Source organism: Pantherophis guttatus, chromosome 3 (genome assembly GCF_059756535.1).
Source record: "Pantherophis guttatus breed Tessera chromosome 3, ASM5975653v1, whole genome shotgun sequence".
In the NCBI taxonomy this organism is placed as follows: Eukaryota; Metazoa; Chordata; class Lepidosauria; order Squamata; family Colubridae; genus Pantherophis; species Pantherophis guttatus.
Window position 1 is genome coordinate 33,035,388 of NC_142065.1, and position 20,727 is coordinate 33,056,114.

The 20,727-nt window shown below is 39.8% G+C and overlaps 1 long non-coding RNA gene across 1 annotated transcript in view; it reads left to right on the forward strand.

Moving 5' to 3' along the window:
• The window catches only part of LOC148114538 (uncharacterized), a 43,999-nt gene extending 25,237 nt beyond the window's left edge, over positions 1-18,762 (forward strand). Inside the window, exon 3 of the long non-coding RNA XR_015733004.1 lies at positions 17,447-18,762. This is a non-coding gene — a long non-coding RNA (uncharacterized LOC148114538). The remainder of the gene's footprint in view (positions 1-17,446) is intronic.
• The last annotated feature ends 1,965 nt before the right edge of the window (positions 18,763-20,727 follow it).

The following is a 20,727-nucleotide window of genomic DNA, read 5'->3' on the forward strand; positions in this document are numbered from 1 at the left end:
TATTTGAGCCCAGTTCAAAAATGAAGAATCGTCTAATATACTCAAAAGTGATAACAGTGGAATGCAAGTATTTATTTTATTCGTCATTAAAGACTGAAAGATGAAAATAAATTCTATGTACACAGGGACTACCTGTGTACATAGGTAGTACACAGTTAGTTAGTTAGTTAGTTTTTTATATTTATATACCGCCCTTCTCCTGAGGGACTCAGGGCGGTGAACAGCCATGGTAAAAACAATATACAACAAAAATTAAAAGCTTATTAAAATAATTCAATCATTCAGCCAAATTTAAAACATCCAACTAAAATCATTTTAAAACCCCTATCAAAACCCAATTTAAAAAACCTTTATCCTGTCAGACCAACTTGCTGGAATAATAGGGTCTTCAGAGCGCGACGGAAGGCACGGAGGTCGGGGATCTTTCGTATGTCCGTGGGCAGTTCATTCCATAGGGCCGAGCCCCCACAAAGAAGGGTCTCCCCCTGGGGGTCACCAGCCTACACTGTTTGGCTGACGGCACCCTGAGGAGGCCCTCTCTGTGGGAGCGTATTGGTCGGTGGGAGGCAATCAGTGGCAGAATGCGGTCCTGTAGGTAACCAGGTCCTAAGCCATGGAGCGCTTTAAAGGTGGTAACCAACACCTTGAAGCGCACCTGGAAGACCACCGGGAGCCAGTGCAGCTCGTGCAAGATGAATCGCCCCCATTATTATTCATGTGGCTGCATTCTGGACCAGCTGGAGCCTCCGGGTGCTTCTCAATAGTCCGGGAAGTGACGAGAGCGTGAGTGACTGTGCGCAGGGTATCCCAATCCAGAAAGGAAGCAACTGGGAGTCCAGCCGGGAAGTGACGAGAGCGTGAGTGACTGTGCGCAGGGCATCCCAATCCAGAAAGGAAGCAACTGGGAGATCAGGCGAACCTGATAAAAAGCCCCCCTGGCTACGGCCGTCATATGATCCTCCAAGGACAGCTGTGAGTCCAGGAGGATGCCCAAGTTGCGAGCCCTCTCTGAGGGGGGTAAGATCTCAGTCCCAATAGCCAGCGATGGTGTCAGTTGGCTATATCGGACCGTCAGGAGCCACAGCCACTCAGTCTTGGAGAGGTTGAATCTGAGCCTGTTCCTCCCCATCCTGATCTGCACGGCCTCCAGGCAGCGGGACATCACGTCAAGGGCATCATTGGGGTGGCCTGGGGTTGAAATGTACAACTGCGTGTCATCGGCATACAGTTGACACTTCACCCCAAAGCCACGGATGATCTCACCCAGCGGCTTCACATAAATGTTAAACAGAAGGGGTGAGAGGACAGACCCTTGTGGCACCCCACAAGTGAGGAACCTCAAGGTCGACCTCTGCCCCCCTGTCAACACAAACTATGTACGGTCAGAGACGAAGGAGGAGAACCACCGTAGCACGGTGCCTCCCACTCCCACTCCTTCTAGCCGACGCAGCATGATACCATGATCGATGGTATCAAAAGCCACTGAGAGATCTAGGAGAACCAGGACAGAGGAGCAACCACTATCCCGGGCCCTCCAGAGATCATCAACCAATGCGATCAATGCCGTTTGCGTGCTGTAACCCGCCCTGAAGCCCGACTGGCACAGATCTAGATAGACAGCTTCATCCAAGAATCGAGGAAGTTGTCCCACTCTCAACAACCTTCGCTGTGAAGCGGAGGTTGGAGACAGGACGATAGTTAGCTAATATAGCCAGGTCCAGGGAAGGCTTCTTGAGGAGGGGCCTCACCACCGCGAAGACACCCTCACTCAATGAAGCGTTGGTAATCTCTTGAAACCAGCCTCATGTAACCACCCGGGAGGCCAGCACCAACCAGGAGGGACATGAGTCCAGTAAACATGTGATAGCGTTAAGCCTCCCCAAAATCCTGTCCACATCCTCAGGAGTCACATGGTCAAACTCTTCCCAGGTGACACTCTCAAGACTCACCTCAGTCATCCCGTCCGAGTCCTCCATCCATCCAATCGGAGTCCAGGCCGGCCTGAATCTGAGCGATTTTATCATGCAGGAATTGTCCAAAATCCTCAGCTCTACCCTGCAAGGGATCCTTCCTCAATCCCACCCATAGGAGAGAGCAGGTCACCCTAAACAGGGCGGCTGGGTGGTTCTCTGCAGATGCAATAAGAGTGGAAAAATAGTTGGATTTCGCCACTCTTATCGCCACTAGGTAGGTCTTGATATAAGACCTCACCAGTGTCCGATCAGATTCGGTGCGGCTGGATCTCCAATTGCTCTCTAGGCGTCTTTTCTGGCACTTCATCTCCCTCAGCTCCTCAGAGAACCAAGGAGCTGGTTGAGTCAGAGGCCGCAAAGGTGTAATGCGGTCCAAGGCTCCAGCGGCAGCCCTATCCCAGGCGGCCACCAGTTCCTCAGCTGAGTCGCGAGTCAGAGTCTCTGGGAATGGCCCATGCTCCGTCAGGAACCTCTCAGGGTCCATCAGGTGCCTGGGACGGAACCACCTGGTCGGTTCCGTCTCCCTGCGACGAGGGGAGCACATCTGACTACCATAAATATCTCAGAGCTTCCACATACCTTTGTGTTGATTGGACATTTGGAAAATGTCCAATCAGGTGTTTGTATATTGTATATTGTTTTAGTAAACAGATATTAGATGGTTTGAATTTTTTTTTATTTGATTTATATGCCGCCCTTCTCTGGAGACTCAGGGCAGCTTACAATGCGTTAAGCAATAGCCTTCATACTTTTGTATATTTATACAAAGTCAGCTTATTGCCCCCAGAATCCGGGTCCTCATTTTACCTACCTTAGAAAGGATGGAAGGCTGAGTCAACCTTGAGCCTGGTGAGATTTGAACTTGCAGTAATTGCAGGCAGCTGATGTTAATAACAGTGCTTTAGTTTGCTGCGCCACCAGTAGAATGCTCTACTTCTCCTTTTATTTCTTGCACGTTGGCAGCTAAGCATCAAGTTGTCATTTAAAAAAGATTTTGGCCCTTTTTATAGTGTCAGTGAGGGAGGGGGAGGTTGGGTGCCACACCTTATCCATTACTTTACCCATTTCTTAAATTCAGCACTTCCTACATTGTTTCTGGTTGTGCCACATGATATTTGGAAAGATTTGGAAATATATGAGATTTTAGAATGTTCTATTTACTTTGCAGGAGAAAATCAGGAGGTATAGAGGGAAAGGAAATGGTGATGCAAGGCAAACTGACTTTCAAAACAGAGGCATTTCTCAGATCATTAAGTACAGACCAGCCCAAGGCTTTTGTCCATTGACAGAAAGGGCAAGAGTGCCTCCCTTTTATATCGTTATCTCTTCCACAAACAAAATCCAAACCAATTTCTCTGCGTTTTGCTTCCTCCCTGATGAAGCAGACTGTAGCAGATTAGTTGACGGTACTCAGGAAAAGTAGCAGAGCTGATCCTTCTAGTTCCAAAACCTGTTTTTTGGATCAGCCACTTTTCTCTGTGTATTGATAGGAGTAGTCTTGTAAGATACATTATCACTTTCTGCACAAGTTAGTACTTTGAAAGAAAAGAACAACCAATAGATTGTTATAAGGAATAATTATTCACTTAATTTTTCATTTGGCTGATTTGAATAAACAGAGAACTCCATTCTTTTTCTCAAAGTCCCTTTTAACAGGAGATTGTACGTCTCCTCTCTCTCTCTCTCTGTGTGTGTGTGTGTGTGCACTCATCCGCGCACATGTGCACTTGCGGTTATATAATGCTTCTATAATGGAAAGGAATCTTTCAGAACGCTAACATTTTGATATCCGTGCCCCTAGGCCTTTTCTGTTTAAAGTTGTTCCTCTTTCTCCCTCAGTTCAGTTTCCCTGGTTTCAATTAGCCCATTGCTGATTGTCAAATTTTGTCAAAAAAAGCTAGAGGTGCATGGCATCTCTCCTAAATGACATTTCCAAGTAGTTGTTCTGTTTCTAATTTGCCATCAGGTTATGAAATGCCCAAATAAACAGCAAACAGGAGATGGGGAAAAATAAGGTTTCATCATTTAGGCTAGCAACATAAAAACAGCCATAACAAAATATTGCTTACCCAGAATATATTCCTCTTAAAGCAATTATATAAAAAGTTACAATTAAAAATATAAAATATAAAACCAGCAAAAATATATGTAAAAGAATGAAAAGAAAAAAATAGAAAGCACAGAAAAGAAAAAAATAGAAAAAAAGTACAGTATATAGTAAAGAAAAAGAGAAGATATAAAGAAACAAGTTCCTCCTTCATCACAAATATAAACAATGTTAGTAACTTATCATCTTGTCTTAAAATACAACAAATTATATCTTCTTCTTATAAGTTCTTATAGTAAGTTCTTATTTATAAGTTGGTCCTGGTCACTGAAAGTAAGTAAATTAAATTAAATTAAAATAATTGAAATTTGTACATTAAACTGTGCATCTGATTTGTGATGAATTTGTGAACATATGTTTTTCTTTTTAAAGCTTTATTTTGTTTTAATTTTTGTTTTCAGGCACAATTTAAAGTTTTGAGTTTAATCCTTTTTATATCTTGGTAGTTAAGCATCAACTCTAAGTCTACCAATCCTCATACAAGCTTCACCATTCTTCACTTGGCTGTGCCTTTGTTATGAAACTCAGAAACCTTTAATGATTTACCTTTCCCATGCCATGAAAATATTTTTTTGTGAGCAATAGTTCTTCCTTATTTAATAAGATTTAGTATTGATAAAATAAGAAATTGTTCCTTGATGTCAAGGAACAAGTAGAAAGCCTATGTATCTCCTGCTGCTTCTCAAACCTCTATTGAAGAGGTTGAAGTCAATTGATACACAGGTTGGGAATTAAATGGGTAGTGCAACCTGCCCAACACTGCTCTCCCTGCTGCATTTTGGCCCGTCTGAATAGTCTTAAGGGCAACCCCGTAAAGAGCACATTTTACAGTTCATCAGTGAAGTGACCGAGACATAAGCAATCATAAGTAGGGGGTGCAACTGCCCCACTCAGTCATATAGCAGAGAAAGACTCCCTGCCATTTGTTTTGCCAAGAGTCTACTTTACTGAAGCTTAAGTGGTTACAGAAGTAGCATAAGCATGTATTTTTCCAGAGAAAAATGCAAATGCCTATAGATATTCTTGTATAGAATAGGGAAGGGGCTGGAGGACGTAACAAGAGGAATTTAAAAATGTTGGTTATGCTGTTCTCCCACGAACACTGTGTTTCCCAATTTGTGAATGAGCAAACTCACTTCCAGGAGTCATTTTGCAGAATGCACAATATGTTCTCAGTCCGTAAATCAAGTTATATCAATTCAGTCAATTGTGGTATTTATATTACACACCATGATTAATCAAAACCAACATACAGCATTAATCTACTGCAGGATACATTTCTACCATCTAAAATAATAGGGAAGGAATATTGACTGTATTGAGAGGGACGCAGTGGCTCAGTGGCTAAGACACTTGAGCTTGTTGATTGAAAGGTCGGCAGTTCGGTGGTTCGAATCCCTAGTGCCGCATAATGGGGTGAGCTCCCATTATTTGTCCCAGCTTCTGCCAACCTAGCAGTTCAAAAGCACATAAAAAATGCAAGAAGAAAAATAGGAGCCACCTTTGGTGGGAAGGTAACACTATTCTGTGCGCCTTTGGAGTTTAGTCATGCTGGCCACATGACCACGGAGACGTCTTTGGACAGCACTGGCTCTTCGGCTTTGAAATGGAGATGAGCACCGCTCCCTAGAGTCGGGAACGACTAACACATATGTGCGAGGGGAACCTTTACCTTTACCTTTTATTGACTGTATTATATAGTACTGTACAGTTTTACTGAGATAAAATGTCATAAATTTCAAATGTGATTAAATGTGATGGGCTAAAGACTATAGTAGTAACAGATCTAGCAGACCAATAGACCTAGTAGTAACAGCGAGTGCAATAAAAATATTAAACTTAAATTTGTTCACAAAGTAATTAATGTTATTAATATTATATAGCCTGAATTATGATTTTTATTTTTCATTAACTTTTGTAGCGTTATGATTTATAATTTATGAAGTAATTTATCAAATTTACCTGGAGTACTGGAAGTAGTCCTTCCAGTAGTTGCCTTGCAGATTATTCCAGATTTTTAGACAACACTGCCCTCTTGTGCACACCTTTAATACTTTGAGGGGAAAAATTATCCCAGGACTATTAATTTTTCAAGTCTTGTGTGGGCCATGTGAATTTATACATGCAAACTCAGAAAAAATGTTTAAACTGCTGAGGACATGTCCCTAAAGGATCAATACATTACATGGGTTGATTTATAATTGTTGTTTTAAAGTTTTTGAAAGATTGTGCTATGAAGATGCTTTAGCCTTTAACATTCTCTTAGCAAGATATACAACATGGCTTGGATACTTCAATACTTTTTTAGGTACCTTCAGTCTTAGGGTCCTTAAAAGAAGCAACACTTGAACACTTGAATTTATAATCAGTGAAATCACATTTCATAAAGTACTAAAATGGAGAATGAAAGTTAGTTATAGACTTGAACTGTGGAACAAAGAATTGGAATCCAATCCAACTATTGGAAAATCAAGATTTCTAGGCTTTAAGAAATAGAAAACATATTTCATATAATTGAAAAATGAAATAAATTAATCAAAATAGTTATTTTATATCTATTGTACTTCTCAAAGAACCTTTAAAAAGGTTGGATATTAGATTTTTTTTGTGTGCTGATGTTACAATAAATTTGAGCAGTCTTTAACTCCTATGACTTCTGAAAATAAGAGGCAATATCTTTTTATGTGATCTAGATTTAATAATAATAATGAATTTTATAGTGATATAAGATGGAAACTATAGGAATCTTTATTATTATTATTAATTAGTTTTTCCTTTTCTGTTAGTTTATTTTAATTGCTATAATATTTTAGTCATTTCCAAGGACCTGGGATAAGTATAGATGTTGTTCCGAATAAAGCTGACCCTTGCAATTGATCAATGATGATTTTGTCAGTGCTAATGATGTTCAAGTGGTGCTCCAGATGTTTTGGGATTGCACTCAAGGCTCCTTCGGTGCTACCTTTGCTTTCTTTTGCCACAGCCATTTTATTTCTAATTGCAAGTTTTGTATTTTGTTATCTTCTCCAGTTATCTTTCTCTTATTATCATTATCATTTATTATTATTTAAAAGGAAGTCTTTAATGACAAGAATCTTATTCTTTCCCCTCTGGTACTCTAGTTTCCTCTAGTGTTTCTTTGTATGTGTTTAATTATACTATTTGGATTCAAATAGCTTTAATGTTGCTCATTCAATTAAGTAATTCACACACATATTTATGATTGAGAACTATTTCCCAATAGGCCTTCATTTCACATTTTAGTTGACATTTAGATGACTAAATAGCACATGAGAAGAATGGCAGTCAATCCAGTCTACAGAAATCAAAGCAGATTCCTAAAATTGCTGGCATACACAATAATGTCAACCTCACACATTCATACTACAGGAGTATGTTTTCTTGCTAGTTCATGATGTGTTGAAGGTGATCAACAGTACTGATGGGTACTGTTGTAAAAGTAATCAGTTTGTCTGTAATATAGCTACAAAAACAATTCTGAAAAACTTAAGGAAACGCAACAGATGTCAGAGAAATAGGATAGGAATGGACAATTCAGACAGCCGGTTGTTTTGTGTCAATAGAGGAATTGGGAACAGGAGTGATCTCAATAGTGGTGAAATTATTCTGAATTGGGACAGGAAAGATGTCTGTTCTTTTTGTACTCTGACTTTGGGCATCTAGACTCTAGAAACATGAATGTGGCTATGCAATACAAGGCAGTGGTCCTGATTTTTTTGAGGCTATTTACAATGAAAGAAAAATGACTATATTAAGGAGGGGAAAGGTGAAAGGAAAGAGGAGAAAAAGAGAACCAGTAGCAAGTTCTCAAGTGGGAATGAATGCACCATTGGGAGACTTGCAGGACCAGGTTAGGGATAGATCATCATGGAGAAAACCTGTATGGGTACTAGGAGTCAAAAACAACTTGATGGCAACATAATAAATTAATCAGTTATGGAAAACATGCAAACATACAAATCTGAAGAAAAGGGTGCATGAAAATGAGCACATTATTTATTATTAGGTATATTGTACACTGCCCAGAGCCTCTCTCCAAGGGAGATAGGAGTTTAAAAAATATGAAATACAGAGGTGAAATGCTCCCGGTTCGGACCGGCTCGGGTGAGTAGGTAGCGATAGTGGCGGGCAGTTCGGAGAACCGGTAGCAAAAATCCCTCCCCCCCCAGCCGCCAGGTTGCTTACCTTAGCTGCTGGTCGCAACGCCTGCCTTGCTTCGCTTGCTCCCTGCAATCCATTGCAATCCATTGCATCAGCAAGCAACTGAATCTCCCTGCCTGCAATCAAGCTCATCGGTGAGCAGCTCTATCTGCCTGCTTTGCTGGCTGAGGAATTCTGGGAGTTGAAGTCCACAAGTCTTAAAGTTGCCAAGGTTGGAGACCCCTGTTCTATTGGGTAAGTTTTTTCCCCCTTTGAGAGCTTTAAAAAAAAATAATTAATTGAGGTTTTTTTTTGTTGTTCTTTTTTTAGACCTAGCCATTTAAAGTTTAGGAAGTTTTAAATTTAGCTGCTTTTATATAAAAATAAAAATAAATTAAAATAAAATAATATTTGTGCAGCTTTCTGAGGTTTTGTGTGTTTCTGTAGTGTTTCACTCTAACTACACAAACACAAAATCTCACAAAGCTGTATGTGGAATTGTGTGTGTGTAAAGTGTGAAAGTTGTTTTTTTGGGGCTTTTTGTGGCTGTGTGAGGTTCCTGCTTGTTGCAGGGGCCATTTTGGGTCTAGCGCAGCTGCTTTTACATTGTGGGTGAGCCAGTTGTGTTGTGTTGTGTTGTGTCTGTGTAAAGTGTGAAAGTTGTTTTTTTGGGCTTTTTGTGGCTGTGTGAGGTTCTTGCTTGTTGCAGGGGCCATTTTGGGTCTAGCACAGCTGCTTTTACATTGTGGGTGAGCCTGTTGTGTTGTGTTGTGTTTTGTAGGTTAAAAGAGGGCAAAGAAGTGACATTGACTTGGCCACGCCCACCTGACCAACAAGCCACGCCCACCCAGTCACCTTACCACCAAGCCCCACCCACTAATTAAGCCACGCCCACAGAACCAGTAGCGAAAATGTTTAGATTTCACCCCTGATGAAATATAAATAAATATTATATCAAACTGGGTATAGAGCACACACATTTGGAAAACGTACCTGAAATGCAGACAAATTTTCTGTTGACTTCTTTTTTAAAGGTAAATTAATATAAAATAGTTGAACATTATGGAAAAAAGAGAAACCAAAATCAACATCCTGTATAAATCCTTGCTGGTCATTTGTATTCTTTTAGCAAGTCATTATCGTGGCCAATATTACAGGAAAGAGGTAGAAACCAAAGCCCTAGATTCCTTCATAGGAATTTCACCCACTCACTGGTATAGATATGTGGACAATACTTTGGTCAAGATCAAAACACAGGAATTGGAAACATATCAATTCTGTGGATAGATACAGCAAATTCACATGGGAAGATGTTAAGGAAAATTGTCTAGCCTTTTTGGATTGCGCAGTACACATTAAGGAAGACAGAAGCCTTAACACTGAAGTTTACATAAAGCCCACTCACACAGATCAGTATTTACGTTTTGATGCCCACCACCCACTGGAGCACAAAGTGGGAATCATTAGAACCCCACACCACTGAGCTGAAGGCGTACTTACCAGCAAAGAAGGGAAAGAAAAAGAATGAAAACACATCAAGGAAGCCCTCAGAATGTGTGGCTATCCCAAGAATGCCTTCATCAAATAATAATAATAATAATAATAATAATAATAATAATAATAATAATAATAACAACAACAACAACAACAACAACAACAACAACAACAATAATAATAATAATACCCTACAGGAGCTCCTCCATAACAGACAACAAACAGAAAAATAAATGAAGCAACATTGTCAGCACGGAAACGGCATTGGTCGCATTGGTTGATGATCTCTGGAGGGCTCGGGACAGGGGTTGCTCCTCTGTCTTGTCCTGTTAGATCTCTCAGCGTCTTTTGATACCATCGACCATGGTATCATGCTGCACCGGTTGGAAGAGTTGGGGGTGGGAGGCACTGTACTACGGTGGTTCTCCTCCTTTCTCTCCGACTGGTCGCAGTCTGTGTTGACAGGGGGGCAGAGGTCGACCCTGAGGCCCCTCATATGTGGGGTGCCACAAGGGTCGGTCCTCTCGCCCCTTTTGTTTAACATTTATGTAAAGTCGCTGGGCGAGATCATCCGTGGTTTCGGGGTGAAGTACCATCAGTACGCTGATGACACCTAGCTGTACATCTCCACCCCGGACCACCCCAACGATGCCCTTGAAGTGATGTCCCGGTGCCTGGAGTCCGTACGGATCTGGATGGGGAGGAACAGGCTCAGGCTCAACCCATCCAAGACTGAGTGGCTGTGGTTTCCGACGTCCCGATATAGTCAGCTGGTGCCATCGCTGACTATTGGGGGTGAATCATTGGCCCCCACGGAAAGGGCTCGCAACTTGGGCGTCCTCCTGGATTCACGGCTGTCTTTAGAAGAGCACTTGACGGCCGTGACCGGGAGGATTTTTCATCAGGTCCGCCTGATCCGCCAGTTGCGTCCCTTTCTAGATCGGGACTCCTTATGCACGGTCACTCATACCCTTGTCACCTCTCGTCTGGACTATTGTAACGCTCTCTACATGGGGCTCCCCTTGAGGTGCACTCGGAGGCTCCAACTGGCGCAGAGTGCGGCCGCACGGGTGGTTATGGGAGCAACATGGAGCTCCCATGTAACACCTCTCCTGCGCGAGCTGCACTGGCTCCCAGTGGTCTTCTGAGTGCGCTTCAAGGTTCTGGTTATCACCTTTAAAGCGTTCCATGGCTTAGGACCTGGTTATCTACGGGACTGCCTGCTACCACCAATAGCCTCCCACTGGCCAGTACGCTCCCATAGAGCGGGGCTCCTCCGGGTGCCGTCGGCCAAACAATGTTGACCGGCAGCCTCTAGGGGGAGAGCCTTCTCTGTGGGGGCACCTACGATCTGGAACGAGCTCCCCCCGGAGATACGGAGGATCCCGGATCTGCGCCCCTTCCGTCGCGCACTTAAAACTTTTTTATTTCATCAAGCTGGCCTGGCCTAAATCTTCTCCCCTTTTAAATATAAATTTTAAATACAAATTTTAATCTGTTTAAATTATGGGGTATTTTAAATTCAGACAAATTATTTAATCCGTTTTTAATCTATTTTAAATTTTTGTATTTCTGTGTTTTATCTTCTGGCTATTCACCGCCCTGAGTCCTTGGGTGAAGGGCGGTATAGAAATTTAATAAAATAAATAAATAAAATAAAATAAAATAAATTGTCATTCCATGCATTGCAGGAATATCGGAAAAGCTCAGGAGGATCTTCAGCCAACACAACATATGTGCACATTTCAAACCCAAGAATACACAAAGGCAGAAACTTGTCCACTCCAGGGATAAAACACCCAGACACAAACTGAGCAAGGTGGTATATGCAATACAATGCAGTGAGCCATGTGCAGATCTGTACATTGGAGAAATCAAGCAACCTCTTCATAAACACATGGCACAACATAGGAGAACAAATCCATCAGGACTAGATTCAGCAGTCCATCTGCATTTAAAAGATAAAGGCTACTCTTTTGAAGATAGCAAACTCCACATTTTGGACAGAGAGGACTCAAAGAGGCCATCTATGTTAAAATTGAACAGCACTCTCTCTACAGATGGGAGATAGACATCAACTATCTCCAATCTACAACACAGTCCTTTCAACAGTTCCAAGAAGGCTCCACACCCATTTGCACCACTCAGGTGATCCTGCTGACATGGGTTAATCTCCAGGTGGCCTCAATGACTCTCTGGAAGAATGCAAATGACCAGCTGTCTGCCAGGAGTATAAAACTTTCCATACCCCACCATCCAGTCAGAGCTGAAGAAGCTTCTTGGATGAGAAGCAAAACGTCTTCAAAGGAAAACCAGAAAGTCCAGTTGCCTCTTGAAAAAGCACCTTTGGGATTCATAGAACCTGAAATGGCCAATAAATGTCAGATTGAATCCACTTACTTGGGGTAATCTATGGTATCTTTCCTGCCAACAGAATGGACAGTGAAGGGAATTGAATTTACAGATATTGCAGCAGACAGTAGAATTTTCAAGAAGATAATTCTTCTTGAACACAGATATAGCTAAGGTTAATGTAAGCTTGTTCATGGGCTGTGGATGAGATGGAAACAACTTCACAGAGACTGGGCAGAAAAAAAAGATTCATAGGACATATTTATACCATGCTTAGTTATAAATGGTGAAATTCTTTTAAGCTCTACTAGATATCACTGATTTTAAATGCCTGAATACTTTCACAAATATATAAGGATACATAATAATGACACTGTGCTTGTATTGGAGATACTATTTCACTTGCAAAGGATTATAAGTAAGTGTCTGAAATAGTTGGATTGTGATTATTTGCTGGTGGTAGAAGGAAAAAAATCAGGATATTCATACTGAATTTAAGCAATCTATACATTTTTAAAGTTTGTATAGTACAGTATAGTATAATACAAACTGGAACATTTTTGTCCCCAAAAGATTAAATGATTAAAAATAGTTTCAGGATGTATTTCGTATGTTTGGTAAAGAGATGCACATTTTTGCTAACTATCATTGATTAAACTGACTATATATATATATATATATATATATATATATATATATATATATATATATGTGTGTGTGTGTGTGTGTGTGTGTGTGTGTGTGTATATATATATATATATATATATATATATATATATATATATATATATATATATATATATATATGTTTTCTCAGGTTTTCGTGGGTGTTTGTATGTAGGTCTTTGGTTATTCGGGTCTTCTCCCACGTAAAATTGGAAGTGTCTTGGCGACGTTTCGACGAAGTCTCATTCGTCATCTTCAGGCTGGTGTTCTCGGCTTCGTGCTTCTGGAGAAGGGCGGCATATAAATCAAATTTATATATATATATATATATATAAATTTGATTTATATGCCGCCCTTCTCCGGAGACTCAGGGCGGCTTACAATGCGTTAAGCAATAGCCTTCATTCTTTTGTATATTTTATACAAAGTCAGCTTATTGCCCCCACAAACTGGGTCCTCATTTCACCTACCTTAGAAAGGATGGAAGGCTGAGTCAACCTTGAGCCTTGGAGAGATTCGAACCAGCAGAAATTGCAGGCAGCTGTGTTAATAACAGGGTGCACTAAACCACTGTACTATCAAGGCTCTTGATAGGATATTAGGATATGGGTTGTGCGAATGAGGATTAGAATTAGTTTTTCTATATACCACTACTGTATTTAGGACTTGTTTTTCAAACTTTCAAGAGTTCATTAATCAGTCGAAAAACAAAAAGGAAAAAAAAAGAAAAGTAGATACAAAATACAAAAAATAGATTACTAAATTAATCTTCATGAAATTCTTCATGGAACTTGCTTCCAGTTAAACCTTTTATTTGCAAATAAAATTTTTATTCCTTTCCCCCACCAAAAAAAAAAGAGAAAAGAGAAAAAAGAAAAAAGGGAAAAGGGAACAAAGGAAGGAAAGGAAGAAAGAAGGAAGGAAGGAAGGAAGGAAGGAAGGAAGGAAGGAAGGAAGGAAGGAAAGAAAATGAGAGAGAAAGAAACTCAAATCTAAGTACAGTAATAGAGACAGATGAGAGACATCCTTGAGCATCATCTGGACTTCTTGTGACTTCTGGCAATTTGCTGTACTTTTTTTTCAAACAAATATTTTTTTCCCTCTAGAGACACTGAAAGAATTTGAGAGCTGCCCATTTGTTAAATGAGTGCCATAGTTAATTTTCACAATACCTCTGGAGGACCACCACAAATAAAACCAAGTGTCTAGTTGGATGTCAGAGAAATTAAATCCATTGGTGGAAAATATTGTTGTTGCAGTCTTTATCCAAAGCTGATGTGGGTTTCCAGAATGTCATATTCCAGTTTTGTCATATGTGGCAAACATCTGGTAATACTAACAAGGACCATCTCCCTCTCCCCAAATATATCTTTTTTTCCAGAAGGAATAAACTGTTCTCCCCCTACCAGCCACAGAATTTAAAGCTATTCAAAATGGTTTCAGTGAGATTTCATTTATTAATATTAATCATTTTTTAGTATTCTTGTTATAAATGTTCATCTGCGGTTATCTCAGAGCAGCTTCAGCAACAGGTAAAAATTTATGGCATTATAAAGTTGCCAATGACGAAGCCAAATATTAGTATAAGAAGCAGCAGTGTCTACACTCTGGGTGTGTCAATGTGTGTGTCAGTGGTCAGTTTCAAAATTTTTTACTACCGGTACTGTGGGTGTGGCTTGGTGGGCATGGCGTGGCTTGGTGGGCATGGCTTGGTGGGCGTGGCAGGGGAAAGATACTGTAAAATCTCCATTTCCCCCCACTCCAGAGGAAGGTTACTGCAAAATCCCCATTTCCTCCAGATCATTGGGAGGTAGAGGATAGATGGGGCGGGGCCAGTCAGAGGTGGCATTTTCTGGTTCTCTGAACTACTCAAAATTTCTGCTACCAGTTCTCCAGAACTGGTCAGAACCTCCTGAAACCCACCTCTGGTGTGGGTGTGTATGAGAGAGAAGGGGAGGGGAGACTGAATATGGCAAGTGTAGTCTTGTTTTGGAAGCCTCATCCCTTTGAATGTGCATATGACATCAGTGCATATACAAAAGGGGCGGGGCTTGCATTGCAATAACACATCCACCATTCTGCGTCTTATAGTAAGCAATATAATATTTAATAATATAAATTAATAATAACATTATAAAGAGTAGATTGGAAATGTAAAGTGAAGGAAAAGCTATATAGACATAAACATGTTGGAAGAAATATCCATCTGGTTCAGTTCCAAGCTGGGAGAAAGATGCTGGAAACAACATGGAGGTTGATTGGAAAGAAAGGTTTATTGATGAAGCAGAATCACCAACCACATGTGATTTTGGGCAGCTGACAAAATGGAGTTGAGAGTGGGTGGGTTTTTTATACCTTCTCTGGGCTTTATATTTGAGCTTCCTGTTCCTGTGCAAGAGCCTGGATAGCTCAGCAGACTAATGCATTGTAATTTAACTCCAGCTGTTTGCAATTAGTAAGTTCGAATCTTGCCAGGCTCAAGGTTGACTCAGCCTTCCATCCTTTCTAAGGTAGGTAAATTGAGGACCCAGTTTGTGGGAGCAATAAGCTGACTTTGTAAAAATATACAAAAGTATGAAGGCTATTGCTTAACGCATTGTAAGTCGCCCTGAGTCTCTGGAGAAGGGCGGCATATAAATCAAATTTTAAAAAACAAAAACAAAACAAAACAAAACATGTTCTTTAATATTCTATTGCCTGTTGTCAGATTCCTATGGGGTCATGTAGGGGTCATAGCTGGCTCTATAGGCAAAAGAGGAAATGCAAATCCTAGGTGCTTGTCTGAGCTAATTTTATTAACCTTTTGTTTGTTGCTTATTTGAGTTTCTGTCTTGATCTAGTTTTTCTGAATGGATTTCAAATCTGAATTTCTAAAACCTGGCCTCCTCAGTTTCTGCTTGGGACAGGGTAACTGTCTCCCTTGAGATTTTTTTATTTCTCCTTTAGGGGAAATATTTTATCCTACTTTTTTAATATTTCCCCAAATATTTCATTCTCCTAGGGTGTGGGGGCTTCCCACACACAATAATCTACTAAGGATGGGCTGAACGGAGACATAGCCATAATGGAAGCAGTCCTATTAAAAGCAAAAACTGCTTGGATTGATTCCAAACCACATGAAGATTGTAATAATGTGAAATATTGACCAAAATATATTAAAAAACACAATTAAACAAAATAGTTCTTAAATGTAAAGAAAAATAATGGGAACAAAGAAAAAAGAAAAAAACAAAGAAAAAGATTTTTTAAAAAACCAAGTAAATACACATTTTTCATCTGTGGTTATTATTAAGATTTTATTGTTACAACATGTCTTATTCCTAAATGGGGCAATTCTACTTAACTGCACAATCTCAGCTACTCAGCAAGTCCTTTGTCTTGGTATTGGTACAAATCTAGTAAAATTCCACAAGTATGTACACAGAAGAGATTAGAAACATCTCCCTGCAGCACCAGTGGCTGTTCAGATGTTGCTCAATAGGAATTTTCACTGTTTTAATCTTTGTAAGCTGTCTAGATCTGTGGTGGTATTCAGCCAGTTCTATCTGGTTCAGATGAACTGGTAGCGGCAGCGGTGGGAGGCTCTGCCTACCCGCCCGGACGTCATCACGTCCCGTTTTTGATGCTCTGTGCATGCACGGAAATGTGCTCACATTTGCAAACCGGTAGCGAAGGTAAGTGAATACCATCTGTGGTCTAGATGGGTGGCTATATACATCATAAATAAATAAATTTCCAGAGGTTCCAGATAGCTGAGAGGTGTAGTTCAGTTACTTTCGGCAGAGCATAATTTTCCCACCCTGCAATAGGGAAAATGCAGGGTTTGGTGCAGGGTTTCCCAATCTTAGAAACCTTAAAACCTCAACTTCCAGAATTCCTTGGCCAGGCATACAGATACAACATGAGACAGAAAATTCGGTTTGATGTCCTGGCGAGACAGCCGGGAAAATAGTGGACTCTGAGGAGTCCCGCGAAAAACCCGACTGTTGAACCGCCGCCGATGAACCATCCTGCAGGGATGGGGTAGGAAGAGAGGCGCCTAGGATGACCAAGAGGAACAGGCAAGTTCCTCGGAGGTCTGAGGGAACTCTCTGTGAGTTGGCGGTGGTGGTGGTGGTGGCAGCCATAGCGGCTGCCATGAAGTTGGGACAAACCGAACTAAGAGATGGGCAGGAGGAAAGAGGAAAAGAACGAAGCTCTTTGAAGCCGGGTGAGTGACACCAACCTAGGCTTGAAACAATGCTAGAGCAACAATTGTTACTTGTAAGATCCCTAGCCTTAAAACAGCGGCCGTGGATCTGAGAGGCATAGAAGATTTTGAAAAGTAACTTAAGGAGGAAAAGACCCGCTAGGAAATTTATTTTGGTATAGATTCAATTGGAACAATTAAACATTGAGGCATGCTGAAAAGATTGGAAAAAATTCTCAAATTAGAATTGGACTTTGAGAAAGGAAAAAAGAAAAAGGTATGGATTCAACATTTTTAAAACTTAAAAGAAGAAGAGAGTTAAATTGGACTGTTACAGTCGCAACAAAATGGATACTGGCATGACTAAGGGAAAAGGTGGATGGCAGAGATATACCCTCTGTTTTAAAAAGAAACACTGTAACTTGCTGTTTGTTTTGGAACACTCTGAAATTACAAATAATAGCTGTGGGATTTTGGTGGTGGATCTTTCTTCTTTGTCTACAGATGGCTTCTTCGGTGGAAAGAAAGAGGAAATATAACGGAACTTTTATAACTGTTACTTATTGGCGCAGGAATAAAAGAAGTCAAATGGCACGGGAACAAAAGAAGGAAAGTTGATGTACTTTGCAGGGAATAGATGTAACAAAAAGAATTTAAAATGACACATGGAGAATTAATTTTGGGAACTTTGAATCTGAAATGGAATATATGTTGATAGACAAGGAAATGAAGAAATAAAATATATTCGGTTGGGAAAAAAGAATATAAAAATAGTCTGATTAAAAATGAAAATGTAATGTTTGGATGAATATTAATTATAAAAAGGAGGTGTTTATAGATGTATAAGGATGGAAAATAAAACAATGTGATTAAAATAGAAAAAAAAGTAAAGATGGATAATATTGCTAAAAAGATGACTCTTATAGAGAAATAAGAATGAATATGAATATGAGAAGAATCCAAGAAATTTTATTGATTTATATGGGGATGTGTCTGATGTAAGAATTAAGTCTCAATGTTAAATTGCAGAAAAAAATGAGAATGATAAACAGTAAAATTAAGAATATGCTTAATGAATATGCTGGAAACAATCAAATAATAGATGAATATGCTGGGAAACAATCAAAATAATAGATGGAGATGTGGGGTGATAGTAAAATAAAGATGAATATGTTGGGAAACAGCCAAACAATATGAATATGCTGGGAATCAGCCAAAACAATAGACGAGTATGCTGGGAAACAGCCAAATAATAAATGAATATGCTAGAAAACAGCCAAAAGAAGATGATCAAGAGCAAATAGTTAAAATAAATATGATTTAAGATGGAATTGATAGTAATAATAAAATGATTATGTTGGGATTAGTATTAAAAATAAGGGTGACTATGTTGATATGAATAATAACATGAAGATGATAAGATTGTAATAATGAAATGACTCTGTATAAAATGAAGAGTGTAATGTGTGATAAGTGAGGTAAATTAAAAGAGATTAGGATTTAAAGATTTAAGGTAATGGGTCCTAGGATATGGATATAGAGATAGAATTTAGGGTAATAATTGTAATTAAATATTGAGTTGTGTTATTTGGAAATTAAGATTTGTGGTGATATAATAGAAAGGTAAATGTTTAGATTAAGGTATTACAATTGTGGGAAAAAAATTCTGTTTTGGTTTTTATTTTAAAAGATGTAATGGTAGAGATTTGGGAAAGAGCTTGACAAAGAGGGGTAAGTGATTGTACCTATTCATGACCGGATCAGTGCTCCGTTCTTAAAAGATGTATTTTATGTTTATGTTTTAAAAAAAATAATAAAAATGTTTTCACAAAAAAAGAGAGACTAAAATAATTTCTAAGTAGAATAAAAGAGAACTTAAATATGGATAATTGATTATGGAGGATAAATTTGCATTCAACTTTATGTTCAGGGAATTTCATAAAGATTTGTACCCCAAACCAGTAGATAAAGGAAGTAATGAATAATGAATTAGATTCTATTTGCAAAAGTTGTATTGACTGAGATTTGGTTTGGCAAATAAGTATTTTGTAGTTGTTATTTCCATTTCACAAGGAAATTTATAAATGTATATAGTTATTCATATTAAAGATTGGGTTCATATTTTATGAAGAGGATAATGTGAATTGTTTGGTTTTGATTTAGCACAATAGGTGAACCTAGCCCTAAAAAGATGGAATCAATTAATTAGTCAAATTTCTTCAAATTTTGATCTGATGTCTGGTTTATGGTGGTCAGGCAATGCTATAATTAAAGTTTTAATTTATGTGATCTGCCCTTGTCCATCTACAGCAAGGATATCCAAGCTTGTCAACTTTAAGACTTGTGAGCTTCAACTCCCAGAATTCCCCAGCCAGCCATTACAGATTAACAGAGTTGGAAGGGACATTGTAGGTCATCTAGTCCAGCCCCCCCGCCCAAGCAGGAGACTGTACACTATTTCTGACAAATGACAGTCCAATCTCTTCTTGAAAGCCTCCAGTAATGAAGCTCCCACAACTTCCGAAGGCAAGCTGATCCATTGGTTGATTGTTCTTGCTGTCAGAAAATCTCTCATTATTTCTAGGTTGAATCTCTCCTTGATCAGTTTGCATCCATTATTCCTTGTCTGGCCTCCACGTGCCTTGGAAAATAGTGTTGGAAGAAATATCCATCTGGTTCAGTTCCAAGTGGGGAGAAAGACACTGGAAACATAGTGGCTGATTAGAAAGATGGTTTATTAATGGACAAGACCGCTTGGGTTTGAGGTCCTGGGCAGCTGACCACATGGAGTGGAGAGTGAGGGTTATTTATATCCTCTCTTGGGCCTTGCCCTTGAGCTTCCTGTTCCTGTGCAAAAAATGTATTCTATTGGTTGTTGTAGGGGTCACTACTAACTTTGTAGGCTGTCCGAGTCCCAGGCTTGGTTGAAGCTTGCTGGATGATGCAGTGAAGGGGCTTGTTGTGCCATGTGGTGAGCTCTGCTGCTAGACGGTAGAGAGCTAATCCTATTATGTCCTGAAGGGTCCCATCCCATCACCCTGGAGCTGAAGGTATTTTACCTTGTAGATAGGTCGGCCCAGTCCTGCTGGGGCTATTAAGAAAGGTGGGGGCTGCTTTCCAAGAGCATGTTTCTCCTTTAGGGAAATATAATATTCTGCCTTTTTAAATATTTCCAAAAATATTTCATTTTTCTAGGAGAGGGCTGGGTGCTAACTTTCTACAATAGCTTGACCCCTTCCTCTCTGTGGCATCCCCTCAAATATTGGAAGACTGCTATCATATCTCCCCTGGTCTTTCTCTTCACTAGACTAGCCATGCCCAGTTCTTCATATGTTTTAGTCTCCAGTCCCCTAATCATCCTGGTTGCTCTTCTCTGCACTTTTTCTAGAGTCTCAACATCTTTTTTTATAGTGTGGTGACCAAAACTGGATGCAGTATCCTAGGTATGGTCTTAATAAGGCTTTATAGAGTGGTATTATCTCACTTGATCTTGATTGTATCCCTGTTAATGCAGCTTAGGGCTGCATTTTCCCACACATCTACTATGTTTCCCTGAAAATAAGACCCTGTCTTATATTTTTTTTTAACTCCAAAATAAGCACTTGGCCTTATTTTCGGGGCGGTCTTATTATTTTGGGGTGCGTGGAGCAAGTTGGGGCTTCTCTTGCCGTCTTACCTGATTTCCAGCTCTGCGTTTAAATATTTTTGGGGAGGGCTTATTTGGGGGAGGCTTATTTTAGCGCATGAGCTATTATCAGGGGGTGTCTTATTTTTGGGGAAACAGG